The sequence below is a fragment of the Papio anubis genome, chromosome 3 (assembly GCF_008728515.1).
Source record: "Papio anubis isolate 15944 chromosome 3, Panubis1.0, whole genome shotgun sequence".
NCBI lineage: Eukaryota > Metazoa > Chordata > Mammalia > Primates > Cercopithecidae > Papio > Papio anubis.
The window spans coordinates 57,509,758-57,527,182 of record NC_044978.1 but is presented as its reverse complement, the minus strand read 5'-3'; the positions used below and the strand labels follow the sequence as shown (position 1 = coordinate 57,527,182).

General features: G+C 33.7%; 1 long non-coding RNA gene across 1 annotated transcript; it reads right to left on the bottom strand.

Annotated features, from left to right (window-relative positions):
- Nucleotides 1–1,918: 1,918 nt before the first annotated feature.
- LOC116274144 lies at nucleotides 1,919–9,101 on the bottom strand. The gene is made up of 2 exons (XR_004182682.1): nucleotides 8,093–9,101; nucleotides 1,919–4,065 (listed from the first exon to the last, which is right to left on the bottom strand). It is a non-coding gene; the product is annotated as an uncharacterized LOC116274144 (long non-coding RNA).
- Nucleotides 9,102–17,425: the final 8,324 nt, after the last annotated feature.

The following is a 17,425-nucleotide window of genomic DNA, read 5'->3' as shown; positions in this document are numbered from 1 at the left end:
TAAAAATGTGTAAGCTCTGGTTTGTTGGACTAAAAGATATCTATTTACATAGTGAAAGGCCAGACCTTATAAAGATCCTGCCAGTATTCAATCCTATTCTTGTTTTTTTGTTTCAACGTGTTGCTAGTTATCTTATCTCAGTGTATTGTATTTATATAATTTCATATTTGATTAAAATACCTAACCTATGAGACATATTAACATAAGCAACACATGTAAGCACACAACCCAATTTAAACAGAAGAACAGCATCAATAATTTTGCAGTTATCTTTCACTCTTTTTCAGCCACACAGAGGCAACTACACTCTTAATTTTGTGTTTAGAGTCCTCTCTTAATAGACTCATTGTACATGGTTAAAGGTCTATCTTTACATCAAGAGAGCCTGTGTTTGGATCTTGTTCCCCCCACTTATGACCCTTTTGAATTTATTCTTAAGCTTTACCCCTCCTTCCTTTATGGAAATTTGAGTATTTTAGGAAAAGTTTTAAAAAATAGAAACTTTAAAGTAGACTGATAAAATCTAATGTTTTTAGATACAGAAGTGAGAAGCTGAGTACGGGTGAAGCATGATAGACTGTGGGAAGAACAGAATTTCTTGTGTGTGACTGCTCATTCAATAGGCTCTATTTTTTAAAGACCTGAACAGGTTATAGCTATTGGTTATCTACAAGCGGAATTCTCAAATATGAAAATGAAAGTCTGACAAATAAGATATTAATGCCATTTTCACTTAAAAAATAGAACAAGCGAGGCCGGGCGCGGTGGCTCAAGCCTGTAATCCCAGCACTTTGGGAGGCCGAGACGGGCGGATCACGAGGTCAGGAGATCGAGACCATCCTGGCTAACACGGGGAAACCCCGTCTCTACTAAAAAATACAAAAAAAACTAGCTGGGCGAGGTGGCGGGCGCCTGTAGTCCCAGCTACTCGGGAGGCTGAGGCAGGAGAATGGCGGGAACCCGGGAGGCGGAGCTTGCAGTGAGCTGAGATCCGGCCACAGCACTCCAGCCTGGGCGACAGAGCAAGATTCCGTCTCAAAAAAAAAAAAAAAAAAAAAAATAGAACAAGCGAAATAGAGAAATAAAAGCAGTAGCTCAGTAAAGAACATCCTCTATTTGCCTTACACATAAGCCATTTCAGAGGCCATATCTGCAAAACCAGGAAGAAACTGCTAAGTGTTAAAACATTTCAACCAATCACTTTAAGAAAGGCAGAGAAAGCAAATCACTCTAGCGGATAAAACAGGTGAGACTGAAGTTGCTATAGTTGTCATCTTTTTAAAAATAATCTATTTGTTTTGAAGAAAATTCCAATAGGAAGGTGTTTTCATTTTAAAATATATCTCTCTTCAGATACTATTTAATACTCAATGTGCTAATAATGTCAAAAATTGTTAAATGCATATATGTCTGTATTTCAAATAGGATAGTTTGTCAAGTCAGGTTTTCCAAGCAGCTGACACTATGCAATTATAAGTTGCTCAAAAGATTATGAGAGGAATGTTATTTAAAGATTAAGAAGAGAAAGCAGATCTAAGTGCAGGGAGTCTTCAGTGATGCAAGCTTGGCCTCTGTCAAAGGAGAGGGACAAGGAAGAAGGATGAGAGTGAAAGAGTCACAGCCTGAAGCACAGTTTAGGAAATTTTGGCCAGGACAGTAGGAGTCTCCAGTCCAAAGTCTTCTGTTGGAAGATTATCACAAATCTTAAAAATGACTTTCATCAGAACTCCCAGTATGCTCAGACATTGCCCAGGTACAGACTGAGAAAATACGGCCTGAGGGCAAAGACAGTCATAGGACCAGAAAAACAGTAGCTGGGGCTTCCTGTCATCCATGCTCACTGAAGCAAGAGTTGTGAGTGATGACCACATATATCAAATGTTTCTATGAAAAAAACAACAAAAAAAAACAACCCAACCAAGTGAAACTCCAAAATGATAACCTTTAATGCTTATTAGATGACATAAGTGTTAGATTGGATATTTTATTTAATATTTAATCATTATATATGCACATATTTATGGGCATGTGAGCTTAATTTCTGTTTTTAAATTCAGAATGCTTCAATAATAACATTGCATTTTATGTAATTCTGATTTTCTTTTTTAAAATCAGCTCAAAAGGAGAAGCTAAAATATTCAGCTTTAATTTCACCAGTAGATTTTTAATGTTTTGTAATCATAATGTTTAATTTGTTCTGTTCTTAGAACTTTAATTATGAAGCTAAATTGTACTAATACCCATTAGGTACTTCTTAATTGAAGGCACATCATATGTCTGATGTGGCAGTACTAATTGGTGTAATTAAATTCTAATATACTTCAGTAGCCTAATTTTTAAAAGTGAATAAAAAGCTGATAGAAATAAGTCAGTTCTTGAAGCTGCATAGTTGTATAATACATACACGTGTTTGCATTTGTAACATGCACATTTATTCAGAACAGACAACTCATTAATGTATTTCAAAATAATTTCACCTGATAACTTGAAATAGAGAGTAAAACAAATCGGTCAGGTAAATATACATGTGACTTAAAAAGAAACAGCCGTATAGTTTAGCCACAAGGACAATGTTTTTCTCTTTTACAAATTCTTAGTTAGGTCAAATTCTCCGAAAGTCACTACATATCTTTACTGTGATGTGTTTTGGGGGAAGTTACAACCTATTTGCAAATCATATCACTGGTTTGTCCGAGCAGAGGTAGATCAGAGGTAAGCTTCTGTGCTGCTAAAACAGTCTCCTAAAAATAGCAAGAAAATAATTTTTACATGTTCAAAAATACTCATTTATTTATATTCCTAAATTTTCTTTTATTCAATATAGCATAGATAATTTAAAAATAAGCAGAATATTTTATTATATATATTTTATTTTTATACTTCTAGTTAAATTAATAGTGGAACATTATATATCTATTAAATGTTTTAAATTACATGAAATTAAAATATCAAAGTTAATTATGTTATAATTTTTAAATTTCAGAAACCTTCTTTAAAATTCTTACTGTTTTATTTTAAAAAATCATATAGAAATTGTGTTCAGATATAAACTGTGACTCTGAGCACAAATCCCAATGCTATTGCCAATTTAATTCCAATTTTTGTGTTCACACACAAAATGTAGTTTGTCTTTTATTGAGTGTTAGAAATATGTAAGATTTACGTATCTGGATATACATTCAGGTCTAGCTTCATGTTCCTGTGACCTGTGTGGTCACACAAGGACCCATGCACATAACGACCTCATACTTGGTCTAATGCCCTGCTGTTGACATCTTGAAGTGCTTAACACTTTGAACGAGGCACAACTTCCATTTCATTTTGCACTGGGCCCTACAAATTACATAGACAGTCATATATGAGTCCATTATTTTCCTACCACCAGACATTTTAATGTACTGAAGAGATAAAAAACTAATGATTAGAAGTTTTAAAAGAATATTTTAAAGAATGTTTGTTTGTTTGTTTGTTAATCCTAGATGTCTCAAGCTTGCCTTCCATTAGATAATGCAGTAAGGAACCCCCAGTTTACAACACAGGGCAGACAAGAAGACAACCAATTCAATGGGATCTATGTCCTGCGCAGTCACCACCAGCTGAGCCTTCTTTTTCTCCACTAAGGTGGTGACAGTGTTAACTCCCGTTAGAAGGAAAGGTGATCTCTTAGTGGGGATGTCGCTTTTGCTTTCTTCTCAGTCCAGGCCAACAGTCTCTGCTGCTTCTCTTGCTTTTTCTCTGGTCTGTACTTGCCAGTCAGCTTACCCCATCGAATAGCTGCTTGGTGGTCCAAGGCCCTGGTGAGCTGGTTAACTACAGAAGGCACTTTCAGCAGCTTACAGAGGATGGCTCTCTGCTGCTGCAACCTAGTATAATGGGGCCATTTGACAAAGCAAGTGAGGTCCCTTTTGGGCTGGATGTTCTGTCCAATGCCAGAATGTCCTGTCCAGTGCCAAATTTTTCAAACAGAAGATTCACCACTTTCATGGTCTCCTGCTTTTTCCAGACAGCAAGGGTCAGCGCCACCTTCTTCCCTTTGGCCTTCTTTCCTTTTGGCACCTTGGGTGGCTGGAGAAGAGAATAATATCTTGAGAGAAAAATAAGTTGAAGCCAGAGGTAAAACTGAATATTGGTAATATATTTTTATTTTAGGGTTGCTTTCATTTTAGAAAGTAATTCAGAGTGTTATTTTTTAAAAAAGCATATATTAGAGTTCCCTAATACATTTCAAACTTAAAAGTACATTTAATTTCATAAGAGAAGTGAAATGTTTCATGAACATATTTTAAAGATAGGAAAACTAGAACATAATTTGGAATAAAACTAATATTTAAAGTAATCTGGAGATAAGACTCATATCTTTTAATAGAACATGCTTTCTAATAAGCTAGTGATTTTTCAAAGTTTTCTAAAACACTTTTCTCAAACCATATTTAACCTAGAAGTAGAAACAAATAAAAGACATAAAATTAGATTAATTTTGTTGTAACTCGATTGGCTCCAAAGATTATATTTAGGAAGTGATTACATTAAGCTGTACATATGCAGCATTCTAGCAAATTTCAATGCAGTAGACAAAATCTATAAATAATGTGAAACGCATATTAACGTGTTAAGCATAAGATGTATTCATTGTCTTCAACAGAATAGTTCTGTATTAATTTTTTAAATGTAATACAATTTGACTTTAAAAACTGAAATATCATATTTCATTAAGAAAAAAAATTATAAGTATTGCAAAAAGATGAGGAAAATACCTATAATAATAACTTTCAACTATAACAATTTTTGTTTTATATACTACTGGTTAGCTTTCCATATGTCCAACCATTACAGGACTTTTTATTAAACCTAATCCTCACAAGAACATTGCTTTAAGTGATATTCCAGAGTGGTCATCCTTTAAGCCATTAGAACAATTTGTGAAATCACTAAAAATACTAGGGAAAATATTCAAAAAATGACAATTGTGCCATTATTCCTCCTCCTCAAAGAGACTATCATAACTAAAACTCTATGCCTCATGTTCCTGTTTATTTCTGTCACTTTCAAGTCTCAGAAGTATTATCAGACTTTCATCATTATATGACTCTGTTTTTCCAACAGAATCAATCATCTATCCCTTATCTAACATCCTGATAGATCTTGAAGACTTATGTTCTGATTAGCAAATTCTTTTTCATTTTTAATAAAAAATTGAACTCCTGATGTGTCTGGAAAATATAACCCCTTCAATAGGCCTTTCAATGTGTTGCTACTTTTTTGCTCACCCCATCTTCACCTGCCTAATAATGAGGAGGCTGGGTACATACAATTTCAGTTAATTTGTAGTTATCAGTCTATTATAGTTCTTTCCTTCTGAAAACCAACAAATAAATAAACCAATAAGCATCACCAATAAACTTTGCCAGTTTATGGTTCATAATGTTGGTCTACACCAAGTTTTCCATTCAACTGCTTTTTCAGACCTTTTTTTGGTCTCTTTCTCCTTTATGACAACTTTTGCTTTTGGCTTTCAAAGACATTCTCTCCATTATAAACTCTGTCATTATTTTCTATTGTGCTTACCACAAACTGGTAACTCTTTCAAATCTTACCTGTCAGTTTCTTGACCACCATGCATGTTAATAACATTTCTTCTCTATTTTAGACAGCAAATATTTCTCAATATTAAAAAAAATAAAATATTCTACTCTCTGGTCCTCTCTACCTCCCATTTCATCCAATATCACTTGTTCAAGACCTGAACTCATACAGGTTTTTGACCTCTTGAAGACTGTCACTCTATGTACTCTACTCTCTTCTCTGTCCTCCATAGCCTTCTCATTGCTTATCTTCCCTACTTGTCCGGGAAATGATGACGTGTTTCATCACTATACTTAATCTCTTTCAAATGGCCTTTATGCCAAATTATTTTATTATATGCTGTTTCCGTGCCATGCCTTGTTTTCCAAACTTACCACAGAACAAATTTTGTAATTAGTTTTCCATTACTGAATTAGTACCAATCTCTGTCTTAAAAAACAAATACAGTAAAAAATGATAATGAGTTTATTTTTTCTTATAATACTATCACTGGTGCACTTTTAGAATAAATTGATCTTAAGATGATATAAGCATTTCTCTGAATGATCTTCAAATTCATTGTTTTGTGATTTCAATTTCCTTATTTATTGTTCCTGTTGCAATTTTTTCAGATTTTATAATTATATATATATTAACTCAGAACACATACCTCTTATCACACATATTTTTTTTCATATAGTTTAAATCTCATAGAAAAGGGCTCATTTGCATTTTCTCTTATTAGACTCCTGATTTCAAATAATATATTATTTATGAGTATTTTTCTGTGCTGTAGTTATTCATTCTTACAGATATGTAACATAATTCCTTTTTCAAAGGTAAAAATTGAGCTATCTTTTGTTGAGGATTTGTTGATCTCTGTCTAAAGTTTCAAAAATAAAGAACTTTAAAAGCAAAATGTAAATTCTTTTCAAGTTTTAGTAAAATTACTTCAAACATAGTAGCTTAAACAATACAGATTTATTATGTTACAGTTCTGTAAGTCAGAAATCTGACTTGATCACACCATGGTAAAAAACAACATATTGCCAGGGTTGTTTTTTCTGGGGGGTGCATGGGAAGAGTTTGTTTCCTTTGGTTTTACACAGCCCAGAGGCTGCTTGCATTCTTTTACTCAGAATCCCCTCCCCCAATCTTAAAATAAGGAATGGAGTCAGGGTAACTATGGTTAGCAATATTGTATTGTATATTTCAAAATAGCTAGAAGAGAGGATTTTGAGTGCTCTCACCATAAAGATATCAAAGATGTATGAAGTGAAGATTATGTTGAATATCCTGATTCAATATTTAAGCAATACATACACGTGTTGAAACATCACACTGTATCTCATAAATATGTACAATTATTATGTGTCATAAAACAATATTTAAATTGTTTTAAAAGGCCAGCAGTGGCAGTTTATGAGCTCCCATCTCATCACTCTAACTTCTTCTGCTTCCTTCTTCCACTTGTAAATATCCTTCTGATTATTTTGGTCCCATCAGGATAATCCAGAATAACTTTCTTATCTTAATATCAACTGATCAACAACCTTAATTCAGTCTACAATTTCAAATTTCCTTTGCCATGCAACTAACATATTCACAAATTCTGGGGACTAGACTGTGGATACCCGTTGCATTAGTTTGTTCTCACACTAATAAAGACACAGTTGAAACTGGGTAATTTATAAAAGAAAGAAGTTTAATTGACTTACAATTTCACATGTTTGGGGAGGCCTCAAAATCATGGTGGAAAGTGAATGAGAAGCAATGTCACATTCCATGTGGTGGCAGGCAAGACAGCTTGTGCAGGGGAACTCCCATTTATAAACCCACCAGATCTCATGAAACTTATTCACTACCACAAGAACAGCATGGGATAAACCATCCCCATGATTAAATTATCTCTACCTGACCCCATTCTTGACATGTGGGAATTAATACAATTCAAGGTGAGATTTGGGTGGGGACAAAGCCAAATCATATCATTCATGGAGAGCCATGATTCTGCCAACACAAGTAAGATGTACAAAGCATGGAAGGAACTACAGCCACAAACAATTGTACCATTGGGAATTTCTAGCAGAATAAATAGCAGTTATTAACTGATAAGTTAACAGATTAAGTAAACCTAAATAATTGCCTTCATTAGCAGCGAGGCTTTTGATGGTTCATGTATCACAAATATTTAAACACAAATACATTCTTCTCATTTATTCCAATAACAAAAGTGTTTTTTTGTTTGTTTGTTTTGTTTTGTTTTTGAAAGTTTGGTATAAGAGAGAGATGAGCCGATTTGACTACTCTAGGCTAGAGGATATGTAGCTGAGTCTATGGCTGAGTGGAGAAAAAAAAAAAAAAAAATCACAAGCCGTGTCTGGGTTAACAGAGAGATAAAGCTGTTTCTGTTGAGACGTGATGGCCCCCATCACACCAAATTTGGGCTTCTAGCTAGCCTGAGTTCTTCAGATAACTGACCTTCCTTCCTTCCTCCCTCTTATAATAGTCTTTGTATGTTTAGAAGTACCTTGAAATACTGGTCAGAAATGTGGCACCAAAGAGAAAGGCTTGCTCACTCCACATCTTGATCTGATCATTTCCTGAACATGATTGTGTGAGATAGACGACTCTTTGCTCTTCTTTGGCTGATCTACAGGAATAACATTGGGAATAAGCAAAGCTCCTTTGGACTCCAGAGGGTGGTGGTCAGGAAGTGGGCCATTGAGAACCTAGGTAGAAATACAGGCCAGATTATTGGAGTAGTTTGGTTTATAATGTTAAAATATTTATACATATGTTATGCGGGCCTCTATTTCCACTCTTGTCTTAGAGATCACACATATTATTGGAGGGCCTAGCAGTGTTTCTGGAGTTTTTGGAACTATGCCTTTTTCAAGATAAACTAAAAAACATTTATGGGTAATTTAATTTTTCCCAGTGTAGATTCCAGTGCCAAATTCCTTTCTCAGACTCTGTTTCTAGTATAACATGTTAATATGTAATCCTGCTTCACTTAGGGATTTTTAGAGAATCTATTCCAGGTTACTTAATTCAACTCCAAGACGTACTTTTCTTTTAAATGCAGTGAATAAAGGTTGAGTTACTTAGTCATTCCTGTTTAATTTAATCCTACTATCATCTGCCAATATGGTACTGATCCTGTTTCCTATTTCTAGATTGTAGCTAGAAATATTCTGTAATATTTATTCTTGACATATGTCTGTTACTTTAAGGGAATACATAGGCTATAAATAGTCCCCTTGCCTCTCACAAGTTAGAGAGTCCTTCTCAGAATGCCCTGCTGAAGAGTTGTAGCAGATTACCCTGTTCCTCCTTAACCTCTCTGTGCCTCATATGTTCACCTGTAAAATAGTGATCATAGTAACACCTATCTTGTGATGATGCAGAGAGGATTAAAAAAGCTAATTAGGGGAGACCAGGCATGGTGAATTATGCCTGTAATTCTAACACTTTGGGAATCTGAGGCGGGCAAATCACTTGAAGTCAGGTGTTCGAGACCAGCCTGACCAACATGGTGAAACTCATCTCTACTAAAATAATAATAATAATAATAATTAATTGGGCATTGAGGCATTTGCCTCTAATCCCAGCTACCTGGTTGGTTGAGGTAGGAGAATCACTTGGACCCAGGAGGCGTGGGTTGCAGTGAGCCGAGATCACACCACTGCACTCCAGCCTGGGCAACAGAGCAAAGTTCTGTCTCAAAAATAAATAAATAAATAAATATAAAGTCAATTAGGGTAGAAATATTTAGAATGGTGTGTTCATAGGTTGTCATCCTCTTGAAGCAATTTTTGGACACTATTTTGAAAATGTTTTACTTCTGAGTGAAATGTTGCATTTTATTTTACTAGAAGATTCCTATGTAGTTTAAGTACATTTTACAGTATTATCAAAGAGTAAGAACAAAATATTTAGGAAAAATGAGACCATATTTCTATTATTTGTGACATCATCACAAAAAATCAAGTAGATGAATTTTTATTAAGTTTTTATACCAATTTCTTATCTAAAATTTCAAAGAATTTTATTGCAACAAACTCTCTCTTATTGTTAACTCCAAAAAAAATTTCTCTGTTTTAAATTGACTTCATTCCATAAGTCTCTACACTACTAATTTGGTCAGAAGTTATTTTCAATCCTAATTGGGAACTACAAAGATCCACTTGATATCCTTTCAATTTATGATGTTGAATAAAGTTGAATTGTAATAATTTGAGTGTACAGTCAAAGCAATTTTCAACACTATGTATCACTGTAGAAACAAGTGAGAGTATCTTAGTTAACTATTTAAGTGGCTTGAGTATGGCAATTAAAATTTCATCTAAGCTTATTTTGATGAATCTTGTAAGGTGACATTTATTTCTTATGCTCTGAACATCATAAGTTCAGTTGATTTTTATGGGAAGTTTTCAAGATCATTTTCAGAGATCTATGACAAAATGACATTATTTGAAGAATAAAAAGAAGAAATAACTAAAAGTTTAAAGCATTATGCTATTCCTTAAGCCCAAACTTTTCTCCCTTTACAAAAACCAATTAAACGCAAAACAAACAAACCATCAAAAATACCTTGAATCACTGTTGGTGGGAATGAAAATTAGTTCGACCACTGGGGAAGACAGTGTGGAGATTCCCCAAGGATCTAAAATCAGAAATACCATAACCCAGTAGTCTCATTAATGGGTATATATCCAAAGGAATATAAATCATTCTACTATAAAGACACATGCACATACATGTTTATTGCAGCACTATTTATTCATTTCTTTTTTTTTTTTTTTTTTTTGAGACGGATCTCATTCTGTCACCCAGGCTGGAATGCAGTGGCACCATCTCTGCTCACTGCAAGCTCCGCCTCCAGGGTTCACACCATTCTCCTGCCTCAGCCTCCCCAGTAGCTGGGACTACAGGTGCTCGTCACCACGCCCGGCTAATTTTTCTTTTTGTATTTTTAGTAGAGACAGGGTTCACCATGTTAGCCAGGATGGTCTCGATCTCCTGACCTTGTGATCCGCCTGCCTCGGCCACCCAAAGTGCTGGGATTACAGGTGTGAGCCATTGTGCTCAGCCTATTGTGGAACTATTTATTATAGCAAAGACATGGACCCAACCCAAATGCCCATCAGTGGTAGATAAAGAAAATGTGGTACATATACACCATGGAATACTATGCAGCCATATAAAGAATGAGATCATATCCTTTGTAGGAACATGGAAACCACCATCCTCAGCAAACTAACACAGGAACAGAAAACCAAACACCACATGTTCTCACTCATAAATGAGAGTTGAACAAGGAGAACACATTGACACAGGGAGGGGAACAACACACACTGGGGCCTGTTGAGGGTAGGGGTAAAGGGGAGGGACAGCATTAGGACTGACATCTAATGCATGTGGCTTAAAACCTAGGTGACGGTTTGATAGGGGCAGCAAATCACCATGGCACATGTATATCTATGTAACAAACCTGCACATTCTGCACATGTATCTTAGAACTTAAATAAAATAAAATAAAATGATATAAACAACAACAAAAATATCTTGAATCTCCAAAATAAGTTAACACAAATAGTTAAAATTGAGCATGCTTTTATTAGAATAAGAAAATGTCATTGAAAATATAATAGATAATTAATAGATGTGAACATATGTAAGAATGTATGAGTGCTTAGATCTGCTACATAAAGTGAGTCCCAAATGATAAGGTTACAATTTTTTTTTTTTTTTTTTTGTAGAATATGTGTATTCAGTGAGATAATGTTACAAAATTCAATCATACAGATTGGTAACTTTTATGTTTATTTTTCAAAAGCAGCTCAGAATAGTTCTTTAGATTCTGTAACACCACGCAGTGTCCTAATTTAGCTCCTAAAAATTTGTTACAGAATTTTAAATTCACTTTCATTTAATCTTCCTCTAGGTGTGTAAGCTACATCAGAGATCTGCACAAAATGCTTTTTACTCTTTCATGGTATACATTCTCCTTAGGTAATTTTCATCTCTACAATCTTTTCCATCATCATTCCTACTTGAAGACTAACTAATATACGTAGAACAAATTTCAATTTCTAGACCTATATGCTTTCGAGATATCTCAAATAAAAGACAAAATTTGGGGAGATATACAATGTTCATGGTTTTGAAGTATGGTTTTGACCGTGTGATATTGTCCTCAAGGAAGAGTAAATAGATCAACAGAACAGTATAGAAAATACAAAAACAGATTTACACATATAGTTATTTTTTTTTTTTTAAAGCAAGTCAATTCATTAAGGAAAGTATCAGCTTTGAAGAAATGTAAGAGTTTTCAAAAGAAGAAGTGTAAAACAATTGGGTATTTATAAGCAATAGAAAAATAAATTTGATTCATAGCTTGTAAAATACATAAACATTAATAAAAAGCCAACCTGAATGTATTAAAATCCTAGATACAAACATAAGATAAATCTTTGTGACCTTAGTTGAAGCAAATAAGTGTTGTATATGACATTAAACATTTAATTTGTAAAATAAAGTATCAACTTGAACTTCTTCAAAAGTGAAAGTTTTTACTCTATTATTATTATTTTTAATATACTTTAAGTTCTGGGATACATGTGCAGGACATGCAGGTTTGTTACATAGGTATACACGTACCATAGTGGTTTGCTGCACCCTTCAAACCATAATCTACATTAGGTATTTCTCCTAATGCTATCCCTCCCCAAGCCCGCCACCCCCTGACAGGCCCCAGGGTGTGATGTTCCCCGTCCTGTGTTCATGTGTTCTTGTTGTTCAGCTCCCACTTATGAGTGAGAACATGCGGTGTTTGGTTTTCTATTCCTGAATTAGTTTGCTGAGAATGATGGTTTCCAGCTTTATCCATGTCCCTGCAAAGTACATGAACTCATCTTTTTTTATGACTGCGTAGTGTTCCATGGTGTATACGTGCCACATTTCTTTATCCAGTCTATCACTGATGGGCATTTGAGTTGGTCCCAAGTCTTTGCTATTGTGAACAGTGCTGCAATAAACATATATGTGCATGTGTCTTTATAGTAAAATAATTCATAATCCTTTTTCTATTTAGTAATGGGATTGCTGTGTCAAATGGTATTTCTGATTCCAGATCCTTGAAGAATCATCACACTGTCTTCCATAGTGGCTGAACTACTTTACACTCCCCAAAACAGTGTAAAAGCGTTCCTATTTCTCCACATCCTCTCCAGCATGTGTTGTTTCCTGACTTTTTAATGATCACCATTCTAACTGGAGATGGTATCTCATTGTAGTTTTGATTTGCATTTCCCTAATAACCAATGATTGTGAACTTTTTTTCACATTTTTTTGGCCATATAAAAGTCTTCTTTTGAGAAGTGTCTGTTCATATCATTTGAGCACTTTTCGATGGGGTTGTTTGTATTTTTTCTTGTAAATTTGTTTAAGTTTATTGTAGATTCTGGATATTAGCCCTTTGCCAGATGGATAGATTGCAAAAATTTTCTCCCTTTCTGTAGATCATCTGTTCACTCTGATGATAGTTTCTTTTGCTGTACAGAAGCTCTTTAGTTTAATTAGATCCCATTCATCAATTCTGGCTTTTGATGCCATTGCTTTTGATGTTTTAGTTATGAAATCTTTGCCCATGCCTATGTCCTGAATGGTATTGCCTAGGTTTTCTGCTAGGGTTTTAATAGTTTTAGGTCTTACATTTAAGTCTTTAATGTATCTTGAATGAATTTTTGTGTAAGATGTAAGGAAGTGGTCCAGTTTCGGTTTTCCACATAGGGCTAGCCAGTTTTCCCAATACCATTTATTAAATAGGGAATCTTTTCCCCATTGCTTGTTTTTGTCAGGTTTGTCAATGATCAGACAGTTGTAGATGTGCGACAATATTTCTGAGGCCTCTGTTCTGTTCTGTTGGTCTACATATCTGTTTTGGTACCAGTATCATGCTGTTTTGGTTACTGTAGCCTTGTAGTATATTTTGAAGTCAGGTAGCATGATGCATCCAGCTTTGTTCTTTTTGCTTAGGATTGCCTTGGCTATATGAGCTCTTTTTTGGTTTCATATGAAATTTAAAGTAGTTTCTTCTAATTCTGTGAAGAAAGTCAATGGTAGCTTGATGGAGATAGCATTGAATCTATAAATTACTTTGGCAGTATGGCCATTTTTATGATATTGATGCTTCCTATCCATGAACACAGAATAGTTTGCCATTTGTTTGTGTCCTTTCCTATTTCCTTGAGGAGTGGTTTATAGTTCTCCCTGAGGATATCCTTCACATCTCTTGTAAGTTGTATTCCTAGGTATTTTATTCTCTTTGTAGCAATTGTGAATGGGAGTTCACTCATGATTTGGCTCTCTGTTTGTCTGTTATTGGTGTATAGGAATGCTTATTATTTTTGCATATTGATTTTGTATCCTGAGAGTTTGCTGAAGTTGCTTATCAGCTTAAGGGAATTTTGGACTGATATGATGGGGTTTTCTAAATATACCATCTTGTCATCTGCAAACAGAGACAATTTGACTTCCTATTTTCCTATTTGAATACACTTTATTGCTTTCTCTTGCCTGATTACCCTGGCCAGAACTTTCAATACTATGTTTAATAGGAGTGGGAAAAGGGCATTTATAATTTTTTTTTTAAAGCCATGGACTGAGAAAATATTTGAATAGCATACATCTTATAGGCCAAGAAGGGTTTATCTCATCAGGACTAATGTTTGTCTTTAGAACTGGCACTTGGCTGGCTTTTGGGAGATAACCTGTGAGCCCTTAATATATTATGTATGATGACAATGTTTCTATATATCTTTGGCTTTAGAGTACAGTGAACAGCTGATTTTGAGTGTCTGAGGCCTTGGACCATGCTGTGCTTTTGTCCAGAAAGGTTTAGCCTAACAATATAATTTAGGTGAATGGCTGTGTTTACTCTGACAGATGCTGGAGTCTGAGTAGCTGAAATCATTCATATAGGCGCTACCCTACATGACTGATGCCCCATAAAAACTCTGGAGACCAAAACTTAAGTGAGCTTCTCTGATTGACAACACTTCAATATGTTGTCCAATATTGTTGCTGGGAGAATTATGTGTGTTCTTGTGGGATTCCACTGGGAGGGAACACCTGAAAGCTTGTACCTTATGTCTTCTACATTTTTCCCCATGGGCTTTTTTTTTTCCTTTGTTGATTTTAATCTGTATCTTTTCATTGTAATAAACTGTAACTGTGAATGTAACATCTTTTCTAAGACCTGTGAATCATTATAGTTAATAATTGATCCTAAGGGTGGTCGTAAGGAGCCCCAACACACTAAAAAATTACTTTCATAAAGAATATATAAAAGCTGTCAAAAATCAAAAATAAAACAAATCACCCATTTTTTTTTAAGGCAGAAGATTGAAAACGACATCATGGATAGAAGATAGAAGACATGGATGACAAATAAGTATATGAAAATATTTTAACATTTGTAGTCATTAAAGAATTGAAAACCACCAAGAAATACTACTGATAGTTATTACAATGTCCAAAGTGAAAAAAAATATTGACCCTACCAGGTATAGGCAACAAAATGGAGGAACTGAAACTGTAATGTACTTTTGATTGACAACCACTTTGTAAAATAGACTGACAATTTCTTAAAAAGTAAACCTATGCTTACCATGTAATCTAGTCATTTATCTTCTAGATATTTCCACCTTGAAAAATGAAAAGGAAATTGTTGTGTATAAATGTTCATGGGCATTTTCTCTGTAATAACTAAAACCTGGGCATGACCCAGATATTCATTAACAAGTAATTGTGTGATATATCCATATATCCAGAGCTAAATTATGCTCTGCAATAAAAACATTGGACTACTGACACATGCAACAGCATGAATGAATTTCAAAAGAATTTTGCTGTAAAGCAAAAATGCTAACCAAAAATAGTGCACCTTATATGATTCCATTTATATAAAATTTTTGAATGAACCAAAATACAATATACAGTAATATACAATACTGAAAGATGATCTGCAGTTGTCTAGCTATGACGCTTATTAGGAGATACAATAATTGCAAAAGGGATTATTAAAAGTAGTCATGAGGAAATATTTTGTGGATTTATATGTTCACTATCTTGATAGTAATGATGATTTCATGGATGTAAAAATATCTCAGAGCGTATCTAATAATTTATCTTACATATTTTCAACTTTTAATATGTTAATTATAGCTCAATAAATTTCTTAAGAACTCATTGGACTCTATCTGTAATTTGTGTGTGTTTAGTTTTAAGTAAAATGCAGCTGAATAAAATAAATTTAAAAAGTAATTTTTCTCCATCGTTACCATTTTCAAACATACTTTCACTTACTTACAGAATAGCATACTGAACATTAACACATGCTTTTTTTTTTTTTTTTTAAAAAAAAGAGTAATATATGATTTTTGCTGAAATAAATGTAAACCAATTACAAGGAATTTATTACTTTTTATTTTAGATACTTCATATGTATTAGCATCTAAGCCTCAAAGATTCATTATATAATTGCGTAAATTAGTAGTAGGGTTACATGAATCTGGCTTAATAATCAATTAATCAGTATCTTTAAACATTCTTTCCTTTAGGAATTGTGTCACGCTTTTAAAGAGCCTTCCTACATTACAAGCATATATAAAATATATTCTTATACTATTGTAGAATAATTTTAGAAGTTAGATTGTTTTTGAGTTTTTAGTGTTTTCATTGATACCAAATTTACTTTTATGTACATAAATGTATGATTTTAAGTTAGATTATTTCAAAGTGGTATCCCTGCAATTATCTGGACAAAATGTTTAAGTAGTCACATTGACTTGTTTTTAAAACAAGTTAGTTTTAAGCTATTTGGTGACATATGGATCTACTTCACTAAAGTTGTATTTCTCTGTGTAATTCTTTAATCCATCTGTAGACATTTTAGTTGTTTTTCAATCAGATAGTCGGTTAAAACAGAAAGAAAAATTTTACCAAAAAGTTTCCACTTAGAAAATTTAATAGCCAAAAAAATTAACATATGCAAGAATGAGCAAAAACATACTGATAAAAGTTATACATCATATTTTTATTGGAATATCTCAAAATGAAATGTTTCACATGGTTAAAGAACTACAAATTCATTCAATGTAAATAAAAACTTCATGGGAAATGTATAATATATGAGGAATTATTTGATATCTGAAAGAATTAGATAGAAAGTAAAAGGTTAAAAACTTTTAGAAGGTAATACAGTAGAATATTTATCAGCTTAGGCTAACCAATGATATAAACATGATTTAAAGTAGAGCTACACTTAAATAAAAATATTAAGTTGATGACAAAGTGTAAAACACCATTCTTCAAAATATGCAATTACAAATAGGAAAGTGCTACTAGGAGAAAAAATAAGATGTTTATAATTCAAAAAGTATTAACATTCAAAACTAATGATAATACAAAGAAAGATATTAAGTGGAAAAGTATTCCAGTAGTAGAGTAGCTTAAATATAAGGTAATTTGAAGAAAGAAAAGAAGAATCATGAATAGGTTTATCAATGCTAATTCCATCTCACCAATGATTAAACTGGTAAATAAGAAAATGTATGATACTACCAAGGGTAATAAAGATAAATTTCATTTACCATTTATAGTGCTGGTGAACATATATACTGTACAACCACTTTGGAGAAAACTTGGAAGTACCCAAAATGTGAAAATGCACAGTTGCTATTGATCCAGCAAAGGTACCTCCGTGTATATATTGTGGAAAAATTCTCACACATGCATACACAGTGAAACATGTAAGAGTACTTATAGCAGCATTTTTGGCATTTTTTTAAACCCT